Consider the following 18,554-nt stretch of genomic DNA (forward strand, 5'->3'; position numbering starts at 1 on the left):
AGCCAGAATTGTGTGTGTGTGTGTGTGTGTGTGTGTGTGTGTGTGCGTGCGTGCCCCGTCTGAAGCGTGCCCCAGGAGTGGCAGACTGGCACAGGCTGGAGGGAGAAGGGGGGTTGGTGGGGCACAACCTGCTGCTTGACCCCCCCCCAAACACACACACACACACACACACACACACACACACACACCCCGCCAACCACCAGTACCACTTCCATCTACGCTGCCACACACAATTTTTGTCTTCTCTCATCCGTGGGGGCCAGCCAGCATCGTACACTCAATACATTACCATTCATCACGTCTCATGGGGATCGAAATATTTAGCCAATATATAAAGAAATCATTCAAAAGATTTTTTACGTAACGTGCAAGAATCTAGATTCAGATACACCGCAAAAGTCCAGATAAAACTCATTTGTTAACAAAAAAAAAAATATGAGCCTGGTCATTTTCAACAAATAGTAATAAGAACACATTTACAAATGCAGTGGTGTCCAAGTACTTTTGTTCACCAAAAGTAGCGTCCCATTACTTTTTCTGAACAAACATACTTGGAAGTCTTTTGTTTACAAAATGTCCCGATGACTTTTGTTGGGCCAAAGCACTTGCACAGCCCACCAAAACACTCTCTTATCTGTTTGGATGGCATCCACATAATTCATGCTAACTTCCTAATCTGAAGCCTGAGGGGGGGGGGTGCGTTGGGCAGGGCACGGCCCCGGCGGGTGGAGTGTTGTGGGCCAGGTGACCTTTGTGTGTCATTGCGCCGCCTCACACCTCGCCCAGGGTGAACGGGAAGGAGCTTAGCGCCTTACACCTGCCACCGAGCGGGGCGCTTGGCTTGAAGGGAGCTCCATTGGACTTGGGACGCATACGAAGGCGGAAACAAGAACTTTTTGATGTCGGGCCTGCTAGATGGGGTTAGATGAATCAAACGCACCTGGCTGGTGCGTGGCAGGCTGAATCTGACAGTGGCGGTATCCATATCTGACTTTGGCATATTGATACGTAATCATGAGTTGTTCGGTGTATCGAAATGTCAGAAGATTAAAATTTGATGTGAAAAGTTCAAATACCAATACTGATCAATATTGCTTGATTCAACTTGAGGTGGATGCAAAGGCAGAAACAAAATCAGGCCTTCCTTCTCAACAAGGTTATATAAATTGGGTGCATCTAAATGAAACAAATATCAATAAGATGCATTGACATTAATGACCAACAGCCAAATGAGATCAAATCTTTAGGTGGGCTTGATTTGACTTGAAGTGAAAACTTGAGTTTTTGAAGACCGTGAATGAGGTTAGGTAAATCAAACGCACCTCGTTTATATTAATACCAGTGTTATAAGATACTTTAGTTTTTGTCAAAATGTTGAGGCGCGCTTGATTCGCTGTGTCAAAACAACTTTGAAGGCCGGCTAGCCTGAACGCAAGCTAGCTAAAATCAAGCACACCTGGTGCACGGTGCACTAAACGGGGGTGCGCACCTGACTGATCCAAATACGAATATCAATATTGATAGTGGTGTAAAGCAATAGATTTGTTTATGCCAAAATCTTGGGGTGCACTTAAGTTGACTTGAGGAGAAAACTTTTTAACGTTGATGACGTAAATGAGGTTAGAAGAACAATCAAATGTACCTCGATTATCATTAATATCATTGTAATAAGATACGTCAGTTTTTGTCCAAATCTTGAGGTACGCTTGATTTGCAGAGTGTCCTGACGGCTTTTGAGGTCAGTCCCGCAAGACAAGACAAGCTAAAATCAAGCGCAACTGGTGCGCGGTGGACTGAAAAGGGGGTGCGCCTCAATGGTCCAAATATGAATACCAATATTGAGAGTGGTGTAATGCGATAGATTAGCTTAAGTCAAATCTTCAGGTGTGCTTAAATGAGGAGAAAATGAGTTTTTCACATCACTTTGATCACATCAATATTGATCGATACTGAAGTGTCCTGAGACTGGTACGACTACTTTTAGTTTTACGTCAATATCGACGCCAGTGAGAGACCTTGAGACGCGCTTGACTCTGGAAATGGATAAAAAGGTTTTGCCATCCAGCTCGCTAAACGAGGTGAGATAAATCAAGCGCACCTGGCCGGCTGCAAAGGGGGTGCGCCTGATTGAGTCGAGGTGGCAGGAAGTGTCTCACCCAGGGCTAGTTGTCAGTGAAGGATCTTCCGTCTTGTCTTGTCGCCGCCGCGCTGCAGGCCAACACGTCGTCGCCATTGTGACGGATGTGTGAGTGTCTCCCGTGCGGCGGGGCGGTGGGGGGGGGGGGGGGGCTGCGGGGGGGCGCACCGGTGACACTCGTCATATTTCAAACAGGAGGTCTGAGCAAGAAATGAAGATTGATGCGCAAAAGCCGACGCCCATCCGATCCATATATAATCATTTGGGCATCCATATGCATGTGCGGCATGTGCACGTGCGGCGGCTGACGTGGGCGCCGCGCACGTTATTAGAGCCATGTGATCTAATTGCATTTGATGTGCAAATAAACAGGGAACGAGTCCATCTCCTGGCGCGGCAGACAGACGTGATGGACGAGCGCATTAGCGGCGGGGACAACATTAGATTTGCTCAAAATTATTGATCTTTTGTTTGCCAGCCAAGTCGGCCATAAATAACGGGCGCACGGGAGATGTGACTCATTATCGCCGTGCCAAAAGCCCGACAGACCTCCGTCAGAACAGCCCCCTCGTACCTCTACACACCTCCCCTCGCTTCCTCCTCAGCTTCCTTTCATCACTACAAAGCAATTAAGTGCACACCAGACGCTGTTTAAGCGTTTTTTTACCAGATGGAAATTTGACGATAATGGACGCAAATGTGTAATGTCGACAATCGATAACGTCAATATTGATCGATGTAAACGTAAGGCGATCTTGGGGGGGGGGGGGGGGCTCTTCAGTTGCGCCTGATTTCACTTGAGACGGATGCAGAGGTGGAAACAAGAGTTTTTGTCGTAGGGCCAAGCAAACAAGGTTGTATAAATGAAGCGCACCCGGCATCTGAAAAGCACCAAAACCATTAAGTGCTTTTGGTACATCAACTCAACTGTATAAATATCCAATCAACGCAGATGAATGTGAATATGCTTGATTCCATTGGAGAGAGACACCGAGGCAGTGTTAGATTAGGCCCCTTAATGTTTAGCTAGTTTAGCTCGGCCGTTGCGTCGCTGCAACCTGACCTGGCTTGGCGCCTTTCTATCTCCGTGCACACAACCAGTTAAGACCATCAGCTCACACATTCTCACACGGGCTCGGCTGAGCCCTCCCAGTGTGGGTGGGCGGCCTAGGCAGTATAAGAGTGGAGACTATTTTGAATAGATTAGATCCTCTTCCACATACGAAGAGAAGAGGACTCCACAGCTGTGTACTCGATCTTTCTGGCATCCAGTAAACAGTTGAACTGAGAACGTGCAGTCTTCTGGTTATTAACGTTTAAATAATATCACAAGCATTGCTACAATACAAGAACCAGTAAAAGTCCCCACCAGAACTTTACAATAGGAACAAGAGTCTTTGACGGCGTGAAAACTAAATGTGGCTCCATAAACAAAACACACCACAATAACATTGATGCGGACACCGAGTCATGTGACGGCTATTTTTGTTTCAATGAAGTTTTTTTATCGGATATCTGATCATGTACATCTAAACTGCGCACTCATATTGTTGTCATTTTTGTTTAACAAGACACAAATGTGAATTCAAATATGAATTTAAGAGTGAAAGTATTCATCTCTGATGTTGCCCGTCGTGATATTGATACTTCGTCTCGCTCTGAGTTTATACCAGACACTTTTATCCAACGTAACATAAAGTCACACTAACGTGAAATGTGGGCAAATCAAATATCGACAGTATTGATCCTGATTGATTCCGTCTTAATGAGATCTTGAGCCGAAACTCTTGAGGTGCACTTAACTGGACTTGAGGCCGAAACGACAGACGGAGCTCCGTCAAAACATGATATCCCCCCCACCCCACCCCCCCGACACACACACACACTTACGTAGCCCCTCCCTCAACTTCCTTTCATCTCCATCACTACAAACCAATTTAATCTGTTTTTAATCCTTTCCTCTTCTCCTCGCTGTCACTATCTGATTTCTTTAAAATTTGAATCCCAAAATGATAACCCATTTTATTACACACACACACACACACAAACATGTCCGGCTCACGTTTAGTGTTTTATTCCTCTTTACCTTTTTAGCATGGGGGAGGGGTGTGTGTGTGTGTGTGTGTGTAGGGGGGGGGAGCGGGGGGGAATCCTTTTATCACACAATGGGTAATTTATATCCATTACCAGCGTTTTCAATCCTTTTCAGCGCGCCTGTCACTGCCTTTGGCACGCGCGTGATTAATGTGATCTAATAATAGTGCGCCATTATATTTCCTTTAGTAAAACATGTGGCAACATCCTATTCGCCGCAGTCAAATTCATTGGCCCCTTAAAATACTTGATTCGCCTTTGAGACACAAGATGGCTGCTGGGGCCACACGCACGCACGCACGCACACACACACACACACACACACATATTATTTACATGGCGGAAACACTTCAAAAGATGCCGAGTTTCATGCTGTGTCGAAAGCCAAAGTATAATAATGTGCTAAGACAAGTTTTGAAAAAGGACAGAGATGGTTCTTGCCTGACAGATTTGGGAGTTTACTCCAACAAGAGGGACTTTAAAATCACTGTCCAATTTAACACCCAAGTTCAGACACCATGGGGCCCCAAGTCAACAGGGTGGGATGTAAAAGGGTTACTGGGACTAAAAACAGCAAAACTTCTATTTTCCTGTCATTGAAATTGAAGTTGTGTGCCATCCAGGCTTTAGTTCCTGCCTGTCATCCGCATTGCAGTGAAAGGAAACGCAGAGATTTCTTAAACTGGAACTCAGGGGCACCAAATACAATGAAAACAGCAGGGGGCCCAAAATGGAACCCTGTGGAACACCATACGACACAAAAAGTGCTGCCTGGCAATAGGATCTAAACCAGCGACTTTCTCTGAGTTTATGTCTGACTTTTTTTTTTCTACCGCAAACAGATAACCATCAGATCAAATCTTTATAAAACGTATCGATATTGAAAAAAAAATTAAAAAAGGACAGACCTGGACACCTTACTGTATAATATGTTGTGGACATATAGATAAATATGCACATTTGAATTTAGTGAATAACGTTGAGCAGCTGGAAAACCCTCCAAAGTTCTGCGTGGATGTCTCGGCCTTCGCCGGGAAATCCTCTGCCACGTCTAATCTCCTCCCAGCCAGCTGTATCGCGGGGTTCCCATCCACTAGCGCCCGCGGGATTCCAAAGATGTCGGCGGCGACGTCTCACTCCCGCTCCCGCCTCGCCTCGCCTCTCCCCCGTCGGCGTGTCACTTTTTAAACACATATATCAGAGAGGCGGCGGCATTGAAGCGGCGTTCCGTGTCAAAAGGTACAAAACGAAAAGATCACAGGCGAGCGGGATGAATCCTTAAAGGACGTCTCCTCCGATGGGCTGGCGGCGTTTTCAAAGCCTCCGCAGCTGCGCGCCGGCGTTCCTAATCTGGCGGCCTGTCAGTTACTCGTGTTCCCTGGGAAATGTGTGTGTGTGTGTGTGGGTGGGGGGGGGGGGGAAAGAGAAAAAGCACTTTTTTCCCCCCAAAACACAACGAGTGAGTGAGTGGCGGAATCAAAGCGTGAATATTAAGCGGCGAGATAAGGAGCGAGGAGGCTTTTGTGAGGAGGAGTGATTCATGTGCTCTCCACGTGCACTCTGACCTCCACGCGTTATCGGCGTAAACCCGCCATGATAGCGACGGTGCCCGCCGCCCCCCCCCCCACCTACACCCGCACCTGCTGCACAGGCGGAATTATTACAGCAGGTCAAAGGTGGAGTGTTATCGGAGAGTGATTGACGGCAAGGATGTGAAATGATGGAAATTAAAGATGAAGTTCATTTTTAATTTAGCATTTCAAGTCGTTTGATGGAATTTTAATGATCTTTTTGCAAGATTGTCAAATTACAATTTGTCCTGGAAGCCATTTGGGACGTTCTTTTTCTTTTTATCGTAGTCTGACTTCAGAGGCGAATTTGGAATGAATCTGGAATTTTGTATTTGGAATCTGGAATTCCTCATCAATTATTGTTATAATTAATTGACGGAGCGTATGAGACATGATGGAGATGAAAGCCCAAATTGAGTTTCATTTGAGCATTTTAGGTCGATTTGATGGAATTTTAATGATTATTTAATTCCCTAAACGCTATTTGGAATGTTCTTTCAAAAAAATGTGATTACTTAATTATTTATTCAATAGGACAAATTTTGGATTTAAGATGGAAGGTTTAAAGGAACAAATGCTGATTTCCCAAACGGAATAATAAAAACAATATTAAGGAAATAATAATGTAATACAATAAAACATATGAATATGAAATATGAATAGTCTTTTCAGGTTATAAAACAGTCATATGTGGAAATTTGTTTTTGAAATTCTGTGTTTGGGATTTTCCACATGGAATTTCATAACTGAAAAATAATACTTCTTCTTTTGCATTTGGAAGAATGTAGCTGAATTTCAATATCTGGAATTTTCTATCTGTCTTGAATTTTGCATTCAGAATTTTAGATTTAGATTTCCCAGCCATCCTTTTTGTTTAGTTTCATATGCCGCTGAATCGCATCAGGGTTGTGATATTTTACACTGTGGACTGATCTCGCGTTTCGTACCCGGAATTTCTTATCTTGATTTTTTTTTCTTATCTAGGACTTCATTGGAGTACTCCGAAATTCGTAATTGTGACTGATCTGGAATTTCCTATCTGGGGATTCCTCTCCGTATCAAAGTATGTATTTTTTCTTACTATTTTCACGTGCCATATTCCCAATAAGACCACCTTATGGTACTTGTGATTTTGCAATGTGGTTGGTCTTGCATGTAGCGTCCATTTAAGGAAGCAATTAGATGCTCCTCGGAAGGCCTCCGCCAAGGAAGACGAAACAAGATGTTGTGTAAAAGGATTATCTTCATATTGCAAAGTAGCGGAAGGGTTAAAAACACACAAGATGTCCAAAAACAAGTCTTAATCCCAGAGAGCTGCCTGTAGTGTCCGTGTGAATGTGTGTGAATGTGTGTGACCGTGTGTGTGCGTGCGTGCGCGCTTGTATCCGACATGTGTAACGTCCCGAGCGAGGCTCTTCCCTGGCAGGGACCAGATTGCGGGGGCCGGTCGGGGCCTGTCAGAACCGGTCGAGCCCCCATGAGGAGTCACAGCCTCCATTTAGCTTCCTGATCCCGTGCAAACGAGCGACCACCCCCCTTCCCCCCGCCCCCTTCCCCCCGCCCCCGCCCCCGCCTCTTAGCGTGCTAGCAGTGTCTGGCAAACGCTCAATTTCCATCCGTGTCTTTTTTATTCCCGTCTGCTGCTGCCCTACCAACGCTGCAGCTTCCCCCTCCCGTCGTCCCATTTGTGAAAGGCTGCTCATCTGCCCCACTAGGTGCTGCTGTTTTGGTTAGCAACAGAGTTTAAATGGGATCAGAAGTTTTGTCTTTGATGTCCCTGTGTGGGTTAGCGGTCTGGGTCAGGTTTAAGGGTTACCGCCATGTACTCCACAAGATTCACTTTTTATTCATATCAGAGATTGTTCATGTGTCTCTGTACTGCTGTTTTGGTTAGCAACAGAAGTTCCAAAGGGTTCAACAGTTGTTTTCATTCATGTCCGTGCGTGGGTTAGGTTCCATGCTTGGTACCACTAAATACTGGTTATGGCTAACTAGTTGGGTGCCAGCCCCCAGTCCTAGCAGGGTAAGTTTAGGCTTGGTTAGGGTTAATTGGTTCAGAGTTAATTGGGGTTGGAGTTTTAGGTTCAGGGTTAAGTTTAGCATGGAGGTTTTGGGGGCTGTTAGGGTTTAAGACTAATGTTAGCTGACTAGATGGGTGCCTTGTCTTTGCGTATAATTGTTTGCTCCGGTTTCCAGTTGGTTCGGGTTATAGTTTAGGATTGGGGTTTGGTTTATCTGTCAGTACTCGTCAGTTTTCTGCTTGAGTTCGCATTAAAGGTGGAAAACGATTCCAATCATTTGAACAGGGGTGTGTAGACTTTTTATATGCACTGCACGTGTTAGGTTTGGTTAGGTTTTGGGCTTTTCAGGTTTGGATGGGTTAACTTGAACCCGAGCTATTGATGCCAGCTAACTAGGTGTGTGTCGGACCCCCATTTAGTGTGTTAGCAGTCGCCGGCAAACCTTCAATTCCCATCAGTCTTTTGTATCCACTTCTGTTTCTGCTGCTGTCTTCTTGCCCTAACCATGCCCCCCCCCCCCCGCCCCAACCCATCCGGCACTTTCGACCCCACCCCATACCCTACCGCATCATTCCCTTTCCCTTTCCCTTCCTCCCTCCCTCCTTCCTTCCTTCCCTCTCCGTTGAACAACACAACACAGCGGAGTCGTTAGGACCCTCTCTTCATTACTTGAAAAAAGCAATCATTAGACACCAGAGTATATACGTAATTAGAAAATCACTTCCTTTGCAATGGCGGCTAAGTAGTTTACATACTGTAATTACAGGGACAAAATCAATTTTTAATCATTTCACTGATTGGGCTCATCAGCTCAGTAGGAACATTGTATCCTGCTTGTTGTGCCGCCGCCACCGCCGCAACATCTGGGCTAAAACAATTAGCCTTTTGTGGAGCGCGCCGCCGTTAGCGCCGCAGTACCGCCTCGTGTCTCCACTTTGCGCTCGTCTCGAGATGCCGTTTGGACAGTGGCGGCCCGTACGGCTGGTACCTGGACCTTCTGCACCAATTTCGTCAAAAATGATGAAAACGCGGTGCCACGAACATCATCTGGAGCAGTTCAAGGTCAATATTTAACTAATAGCATGACAAAAAGGTCAGACAGAAGGTTATCAAAAAAAGTGGGTAATATTGGAAATTGCTTTGAAAACTTCTGCCATTGAATGATTTAAATGTTTTAATCTGTGCGGATTGCTACAGAAGTTTGGACTCAAACATGACAACCAATCAGAGAAAGGAAAAATGTGACATCATCGTGGGCCAGCACTCCGGCCGCATGCGGATGAAGTTGAAATCCAACTGCTGGGCCAGCACTTTTGATTTTGAAGGCACATTAGCTTTACATGGCAACACATGAAGACTGAAAACTAATTAGACAAAAAAAAACAACAACATTAAATCCACATGGGACGCTACTAAATGAAGACAACAGGCTCTTTTCAAAGAGCATGACTACCACAGCGCCCCACTCCTTCCCCCTTGACCCCCTCACCCTCAACCCCTCCCATCCCGCCCTTGACTTGGACCCTGTGATGGTGATGAATCAATACGCTATAAAAAGAAGCGCACAGCCAGAGAGGAGGTGGATAAAAACAACATATTGCTCTTTATAACACCTCTTGTTGTTTTTTTATCCTGCCTGGTGCTTTTTTTCCCGTCTTCCTTTTTTTCTCCACCAACCCTTTGGAATGAGGCCCTGCAGAGATGTCACCTTGCTTACCGCGTGCGCTAACACTTAACACGCCAACACACACCGACAGACTTTGAGGAAAAAAATAGCCCCTTCAACGCTCAGAATTCTTTCAAAACAATTGGAAATGGAAAGTGTAACTACAATCTAATAATAATAACAATAATAACAACAATAACAATAAAAATAATGTTAATTTCACTAACATCACTATTAATGCACCTAAAATAAAAGCATATGTGTGCGCGTGTGTGTGTGTGTGTGTGCGTGCGTGCGTGCGGCATCATCGGCTAATCAAACGCTTTGTATTCGTGTGTGAAGGCAGTCGATCGATGGGCATTAGCTTCAACTCTCTCGCTCACTTTGAAACTCAGGAAATCACATTTCAAGAGGGGGAAGCGAGGGTCCGGAGGGCCGGGAGGGGGGCGACCAGGGCTTGAAGAAATCGGTTAATGCATTGATCACCGGGGCCTGTATGCAAATCACATTTTTGCCGATCGATGACCTTCATTAACGGCTTCATTTTAGCCCCGCGCATCCGCTATCCCGTTAGCCGCTGCTAACCTCACGGATGATGCGCGTCGCCATGGCGCCGAGCACGCACGTAAATTCCTAGAATTCAATTTGACCCTGAGCCAGCCAGCAGTAAAACATGAGCGGCAAACGTCCCCCACGCGCTCTATTTATTTATGACTACACACTTTATTGCAAATATACACTACACCCATCTCCACCCAGCTCGAATGTGCTCACTATTGTACATTAGCTATTATTGTCAGCTAACAAGTTTCTGCTTTTTAATTTTGCTAATTGGCACGGTAGATGTTGACTCTTCTGTGCTAACTATTCCGATTGCTAAATGCTACTTTCTTAGCTCCAGAGATGTGTTTGTGCTACTTGCTAATTAGGTGCGCTAAAGTTAGGGGTTATGTCTGTACTAAAGTGCTGTAAATAATATAAAATAATAACAATAAAAGTAAAATGATAGACAACCAACCTAAATCTCCTTCTTCCCTCAAAATATGGCAAAGTTCCTCCTTTCAATTGTTCTTCGATAACTATTGTATTTGCTAATAATATCAGCAAACTAGATGAGTTTCTGCTAATGCTAATTTGCGGCACAAGCTTTTTATGCTAACTTCTGCATTGCTCCTTCCGATTGCTAAATGCTACTTTCTTAGCTCCAGAGATGTGTTTGTGCTACTTGCTAATTAGGTGCGCTAACGTTAGGGGTTATGTCTGTACTAAAGTGCTGTAAATAATAAAAAATAATAACAATAAAAGTAAAACGATAGACAACCAACCTAAATCTCCTTCTTCCCTCAAAATATGCCAAAGTTCCTCCTTTCAATTGTTCTTCGATAACTATTGTATTTGCTAATAATATCAGCAAACTAGATGAGTTTCTGCTAATGCTAATTAGCGGCACAAGCTTTTTATGCTAACTTCTGCATTGCTCCTTCCGATTGCTAAATGCTACTTTCTTAGCTCCAGAGATGTGTTTGTGCTACTTGCTAATTAGGTGCGCTAACGTTAGGGGTTATGTCTGTACTAAAGTGCTATAAATAATAAAAAATAATAACAATAAAAGTAAAACGATAGACAACCAACCTAAATCTCCTTCTTCCCTCAAAATATGCCAAAGTTCCTCCTTTCAATTGTTCTTTGTTAACTATTGTATTTGCTAATAATATCAGCAAACTAGATGAGTTTCTGCTAATGCTAATTAGCGGCACAAGCTTTTTATGCTAACTTCTGCATTGCTCCTGATGGCTCAGTGATTGAGGCCAAAAAACAAAAACAAAAAAAACTGTGCCTTAAGTTAGCTGTGTTTTTCGTTCCATGCAAGGAAGAGACTTGTGGCTGCAACATTTCTTCCTGTGCTTGATTATGGAGACTTTTTATACTCACGCCAAAGCTACATATGTTGGACTATGCCTTCCTTGTGTTTCATAACAAACTATGGTCCACAAAGTCATCACTGTGAACTTTTATTCCCGGCTTGGATGGCCTGCTTTGGACACTCGTCGGCTGACACACTGGTACAGATTTATTTACAAGGGACTCATAGGGTTACTCCCTCCATATTTATCTTCAGTGAAAGTCTGATGGACCTTCCTCTCTTCATTCTCAGGACATCTACTTACTGACTGCCCCGACTGTCAGGACAGAGAAAGAAAAGATGGCTGGTATGGATACATTATTCATGCACTCACACATTCACACTACGGTGGCGGTAAGCTACTTACTTAAGTAGCCACAGCTGCCCTGGGGCAGACTGACGGAAGCGTGGCTGCCAGTGAGTGTCTACGGCCCCTCCCACCACCACCAAACATTCGCACCTTCCATACACCAGCGTGAGTAGCACTGGAGGCAATGTGTGCGAAGTGCCTTGCCCAAGGACACCACGACACATGACTTTGGGAGAGCGGGGATCGAACAGCCGACCTTCCGGTTACTGGTCTCTACACCCTGAGCCATGGCCGTCACCGCAACTATCCAAGCTACTGATGTCAGCTATATGAATAAACCAATTCTGGTTGCTAATTAGTTGTGCTCATGTTTCGTCCTAACTTTGCTTGCCATTGATGTAAGACAACTAAACAAGCTTATTATAGTCTTCAATAATTAAATGTAAAAGTGTTTTGCTAACTATTGAATCTACTATATGCTCAGTTGCTAACAAATGTAGCAACTGATGTCAGCCGACTAGATAGTCTTCTGCTATGTAGACTAGCTCGCATCCAGCGCTAACTATTATACGTACTAGCTGCAGACAAACTATACGATGAAGAGCAAGATTCAACGTTTCCGATGTAATCTTTCAGCGGGTTGCATTAACCTTTCACTCACTTGCTGCTGCATGCTAATCTGACTAGCGGCGGCTTGCTAACCAGCGAGAGTCGGTGAACAATATCCATTTATTGAAATAATTATTGGTCCCAAAATGCTCTTTAGTGCTTTTGCTTTGAAGCGAGCGAGCGTTTTGGATGCTCGGCGTTGGGGGCTTTGGAGGTTTGGGAAGGGGGGGGAATCGAGGGGGGATCGAGGAGACTGAGGGGGGCCGCGGATTGGCGGGTGGGCTTTGCTCATTTGGAGAGCTTTAGCAATTATACAATTAGTCAGGAATGTAGGCCAGCGGACCCTGGATAACAAGTTCCCTCACTCGCTTCCTAGTTAGCTTCTCTAAACAGGAAGTCAATTCATTTACAGCAAAAGTGGCGCACCCCCCGCCCCTCCGCCCGCTGCCCCGTCCCCCCCCCCCCCTCAGGAGGTGCGTCATCCTCAGGCTACGCGGCGGCTCTAATAGATGACGTGACAGGTCACTTAGGTCTTTTCTCCCAGCATGCCTCAAAAGTCTATTAACAATGTAGCCCCCAGTCTCTTCCCCCTTTGTTTTGCTAACATAAATTGGTTGATGACGAAGGGCAAATTATTTTGTAATTACGACGTTCCCTGTGCTAGGCCATGGGTGATATATGCAGCACGCATGTAGCCTACTAATCACCTCGGCTAGCTACGCAATTAGCGTGCTAACTTTGAAGCTTACGGTATGTAGCAGCTAGCAAGACAACACACCTGTTTGCCATGAGACATACAGCTAGCTACATAAACATACGCTCTATTAAGAACATTGCTGATAGTATGCTAGTCTACCATGTAGCAAACATGCTAACATCAGATAATGTACTGACCTTTCAAACATAATTAAAAAAAATGTAACTAAATTAAACTGTATTTATAAAGTTTACAGCACATTAGCATGTTGTGTGTAAGTAGCTGCAATCACACATTAGTTTGTGTTAGCCTCTGTTCCATGCTCCTTGTAAGTGTTTACATTTTATATTTGTGAGTTCCATTGGTTGTGCCGTTCAAAAAGCTAAAGTGCATTGGCGACGTTGCTCTCCTTGCCCACTAGTCAGGGCATTGAAGTACTTTAACCCATTAAGGCCTAAGGCAACTGGCAAAACATGCCTCTAAAACCTATGGGTGACTTTTGAGTCATCCCCGAAAACCTGAAGTTTTCCTGGAAATTTAACAATATTAAAAAATAATTGCTATCTCAGCTCCTGAAGCAAATAGAAGCATACTAAAATAAAACATTTTCAAACTTACACCTGTGGCGTTTACACAAACCTCAGTTTATTATTATAAACCTTGAGGCCCACGTCACCCTCTCGTGCATATTCGGATGCATTTCATCGGCTAAGAAACCAAGAATTGGTCAAAACACAGCAAAATGACATGCCCGCGCCCGCGGGTTTAAAAGGAGAAGCGCGGTCACGCCCTCCCGACTTTGATGGCTTAAAGTGCCCATATTTTTTCACTTTGTGTGTGTATCTGAAGGTCGCTCGTAACACCATTTTTGGAACGCAGCACAATACAAATAAAATGACCAAAAACTAAGTTGGGGCACTCTTAAATCAAGCTAGCACTATATTAGCAATGGGACATGTTTTATTAACCAATCACCTTGAAGATTACGTTGTTGGACTAGCAAAACATATCAGTTAGCTTAGCTACCAAAGGTGCCCGCTAGCTACAGGAGACAAAATGCTACATCTACAACGTTGGTATCTGCTACGTGGCTACAGAAGGAACCATCCGAGTGTCATCTGTCGCCAGGCTACTTTGCCGTAATCTGCGTGTACTGATTAGGACTACACGCACAAAAGCTCTTAAATAATTATCCTGCCATGTAAAAAAAAAAAAGAGAAAAAAAGCTAATAATTATCATCATTAACTCCCGCCAAGTGTGACACTTGTCCCGCAAATGAAGGCTGTCAGATGAAGACGTGAAGAGACTTCCGCCGGGATGCCAATCACGTCTTATTTATACCCACCGAGCAGCTGAACCGCTAACTGCTAACTGAGCCCCCGAGATGCTAAGGACGCAGAGAAAAAGAAAATGGACCAGGCACCGTGCCCCAACTAAGATGGTGTCCTGATGATGTCATATTCGGGAACGTTCAAATGAAAAGGTCGCCGTGTGGGCTTTGACAGCGATGTTCACGACAGTGACCATATTTGGAGAGCGGACCGGAAGCGGGCGGGGTCTGCTACAAATTATTATTATTTTTTTTTTTTATGTATTAGTTGAATAAACATGTTTTTGAATGTTTTAAGGCTGGTGTGTCTGCTTTGCAGTGAGGAAAGATCCATCATGAGTTTCCCAGAGAAAAAAAAGAAGAAGGTTGCATTGATTTGGAATTTAGCGCAGATCAATTTTCACAAACTGCCTTGAACCCAGCGCGCACACCCCTCTTGCGAATACCCTCCCCAAACCCCCTCTTATGAACTCCTCCTTTCTCTCTTTACAATCATATGTATTATATTTATATTCGTAACATGACTCATACTAAATTCCATCATGGACATATGAGATGATTCACAGAACAAAACGAATCACTATTCCAAAATGCCACAGGCTCAACATATTTTCAACAAGGACAATGACAATAATAGCAAAAATACTGCACGATGAAAAAAATATATATGGAAAAATCAGTATTAAACAAAAAAAAATGTAGGGGGAAAAATCATGACAATTAAGATAATAAAGAAGCATTTGGGTTGTTAAAGTGATTTATAAATGATTGTGTTATTAGAAGATAAAAAATATTGATAACAACAAGTAAGGTTCTAAACTACAGTAGGGACAAGGTTTTAAAGTAGGGTCACAATTAGGTGGTGTGCATGCTGTAAATAAAAAGACAAAAAACTAACTCACACGCATGCATATATTCACAAAAAAGAGACAGCAATGATGATGACATGTTGAATCGGTAAGATTACCGAATAAACAATACTGAGGTCTCTCTATAAAAAAGAAAAAGAAAAAAAAAACAACTTGATATAGAGCTTGATACATAAAGTGCAACTATTCAAACAGTTTGATGCACTCGCATCTGTTAAATAAATATGATTTTCTGGTTAAATAATTTTTTAATTTTCATGCTTATGTATATTTATGTTGCAAGAGCCGTGCAATAAAATAATGTTTGCTGTAGATCTATTGTGTATATATATATGAATGAGATTTGTGACATTATTGATAAATAAATGATTGATTAATTATTATTATTGGATGATAATAATAATAATAATAATAATAATAATATGAAATATGAGCAGTGGAGCTTGGTAAATTTCCAAAAACTAAACTTGATGAAATTTTCATAAACCTGCTTGCACAATCCCATCACAATGCGGAACATTTTGTTCTGTCAAAGAGGCAATGAAAGCACAATAACAATAACAATCCCACAATGCAATGCATCTCGCATTCATTCACTCATGTACAACTGGTAGGCCTCATATTTACATGTTTATATTCATATTACTACGCAACGTCTGTTATCGCAAGCCACGTGTTCACGTGTTGACAAATTGTTTATGCATCAATCAAATGAAAAGAAAATGGCCGTCTGAATATGATGTTAGCAGATTGTTGATTACACACACACACACACACACACGCTTACATGCGCACACACAAATAGTGGCGAGGGTCCAGCAGTATCGTGTGCAACTATATGTGTTGTTATCACACTGAAAGATTGTTTTTCCCACACAGGAAATGACGTCAGCGCTAACAAGCCGACACCCTCATGAATTCAAATTCAACAGTGATCTTGCTCAAACATACAACACATCATCTCGGAAGATTTCCAACAAGATCGGCAGAGAACTGTGACAAAGAGCAAAATCAATGGAGCTGTCGTCATCACACAACGACAATCTCTCAAACTGACTACAAAGCCAACATAAACCGTCAAAATTGTGACTTTTCACAAGCTGTTCAAATACAGAAATGATTCCAAATCAGTAGAGCTCTCGTTTTATCATGCCATAACAATCTGTCAAAAACCAACAGTGTTACTGCTCTAATATTGAGAATATTGATGTCTCTAGTATTTAAATACAATTGATTGAGGAACATGTAGCGAATAATCCAAAATATTAGCATTCTTGTCAAATCACAAGAATCCTTCAAAGTCTTCCCGAGACATGAAATTATGTCTGTATGTGCATTGCGACAGTTTGCAGGAAGAAACACAAATATCATCCCGGACATCTCATGTGTTCAATCAACAACTTATCAGGTCAAAAACAAAACGGATCAAATGGATTTGCGTGATGACGGACATTTTCCATCTTACCTTGCCTGTTGACGTGCACCGATCGCTAGCTCGTTAGCTCTCACCGCGTTGCAGGAAGAAGACGGTCAGCCAACACCAGGCTGCAAGGCAAAGCATATTTACGGTCAATTCATTTGAAGCCTGACAACAACAACAGCAACAAGCTAGCTACGTTGCTAAATGCCAGTATTTTCTGTGGCTGGTATGCTAACTTATAGCAGCATAGCAACCTGACGAGAGAAAGGATTTGACATTTTTCCCTGTTGTCAGGTAATATTTGCAACGGAGAGGGGCGAAAATGCTAACAGTTGGTGCGCTTACATATCTCAAAATAGGCGCTTGAGTGCATAAAGTGCTAAACAGAGGACATTTTGCGATTATTCGATAAAATGCTAGCATGATAAAATTCTGATGGCCCAGAAGGCCCGTTCCAAACTCAAAGACGATGCAGTGGAAACTAAGGAGGAAATAATATAATCATAATTTTTTTTTTTTTTTTAATCTAATTTTTTTTGCTTTATCTCTGGCTTTTTTTGTTGCTTTCATTCCAAACGCAAGGACCCACTAAAACAAGGAATGTCCCTGCAGTCAGGTAATATTTGCAGTGGAGAAGGGTGAAAATGCTAACATGCTAACAGTTGTTGCGTTTGCATACAGCAAGACAAGAACTTAAGAACATAAAGTGCTAAACAGGTGTCATTTTGTGCTTAAATCGATAAAGTGCTAACATGCTAATATTTCAGCTAACATACAGAAAGTTAGAAACCTTTGAGTTTACATATATTTCAAATAGATTTTAAAATAAATAACTACTGATCAGTGCCCCTTAACATGAAAACTAATAAAATGCTAACATGCTAACAGTCCAAACATGTAGCTAGATAACACGTTATGCACTCAAAAATGTCTAAGGTAGGGTTAGTGTTTGTAAGTGGGACAAGAGTTTAATATTAATAAAGTTTTTATTTCGCCGTAAACCGTGTATTACGTGTGTAAAAAAAAACAAAAAAAAACATTGATTTTAAATCAATACTGATTTTTGACGTAAAAGATGCTAACGCATCAAATCAAACATTCACTTATTCAGTGCTGCTTTTCAGTGCAAATGAAAAGAGATACAATGCTAACAGCTGGTGGGCTCACAAAGGGCAAGACAAATGTTTATGAGATTTATTTCCCCTTATCAAATTGCTCATTTCAGGAGAATGTGTGTGTGTGTGTGTGTGTGTGTGTGTGTGTGTGTGTGTTGCTTTAAAAGGTAGAAGCAAACTATTTTGACTGTAACGACGGTCCTGACGGAGAACACTTGCGTAACAGAGCAGCTAACTCCCAATAGCATTGTGTGTCATTCTGCCTGTGTATTTGTGTGTGTGTGTGTGTGTGTGTGTGAGAGTGAGTGTGTGCGTTTAGGTGTGGGGGGTCTCAAGTTACAGTAGCATATGCGCTCAGTACTCAGGAAACACACACAACGCCTTTGGTGAACAAGGTAGTCGGAGGCCCCTGGGAGCCAATTTAGATTGTGACTTAAGGCAACATGATGGCTTTGTACACGTGTGTGTGTGTGTGTGTGTGTGTGTGTGTGTGTGTGCGTGCGTGCGTGTGTGTGTGCGGGTGGCCCTCGTGCAGACCGCCCACCACATCTGCGCACCCCCTCCCCCGCGAGGAAGTCGTTAGCGGGGACGACTTTTAAGAGATAGCGCTTGATTGACAGCTGATCTTTGCGTCAAGTGGAACAACAACAAGACAACGAGGCACATTTGAATGCGCACGGCAAAACTTTGAGGATTGGCACCGGGCGTCGACATGCAAATCGACAACCTAAGATTGGATCCTTTGTGGCTTTTCTGCTGGCGAAAGCAGATCTGGCGTCCAGCGCACGTTGGCGTGCCAGTTAATGTAAAA

At 43.2% G+C, this 18,554-nt stretch overlaps 1 protein-coding gene across 3 annotated transcripts in view; it reads right to left on the bottom strand.

Annotated features, from left to right (window-relative positions):
- Nucleotides 1-18,554, bottom strand: part of znf536 (zinc finger protein 536) — a 252,049-nt gene that overhangs the window by 169,824 nt on the left and 63,671 nt on the right. For all 3 annotated transcript variants that reach the window (XM_077564276.1, XM_077564277.1, XM_077564278.1), the window contains one exon: nucleotides 16,674-16,753. The gene's annotated coding sequence lies outside the window, so the exon portion shown is untranslated. The remainder of the gene's footprint in view (nucleotides 1-16,673; nucleotides 16,754-18,554) is intronic.

This window comes from Vanacampus margaritifer, chromosome 4 (genome assembly GCF_051991255.1).
Source record: "Vanacampus margaritifer isolate UIUO_Vmar chromosome 4, RoL_Vmar_1.0, whole genome shotgun sequence".
Classification (NCBI taxonomy): Eukaryota; Metazoa; Chordata; class Actinopteri; order Syngnathiformes; family Syngnathidae; genus Vanacampus; species Vanacampus margaritifer.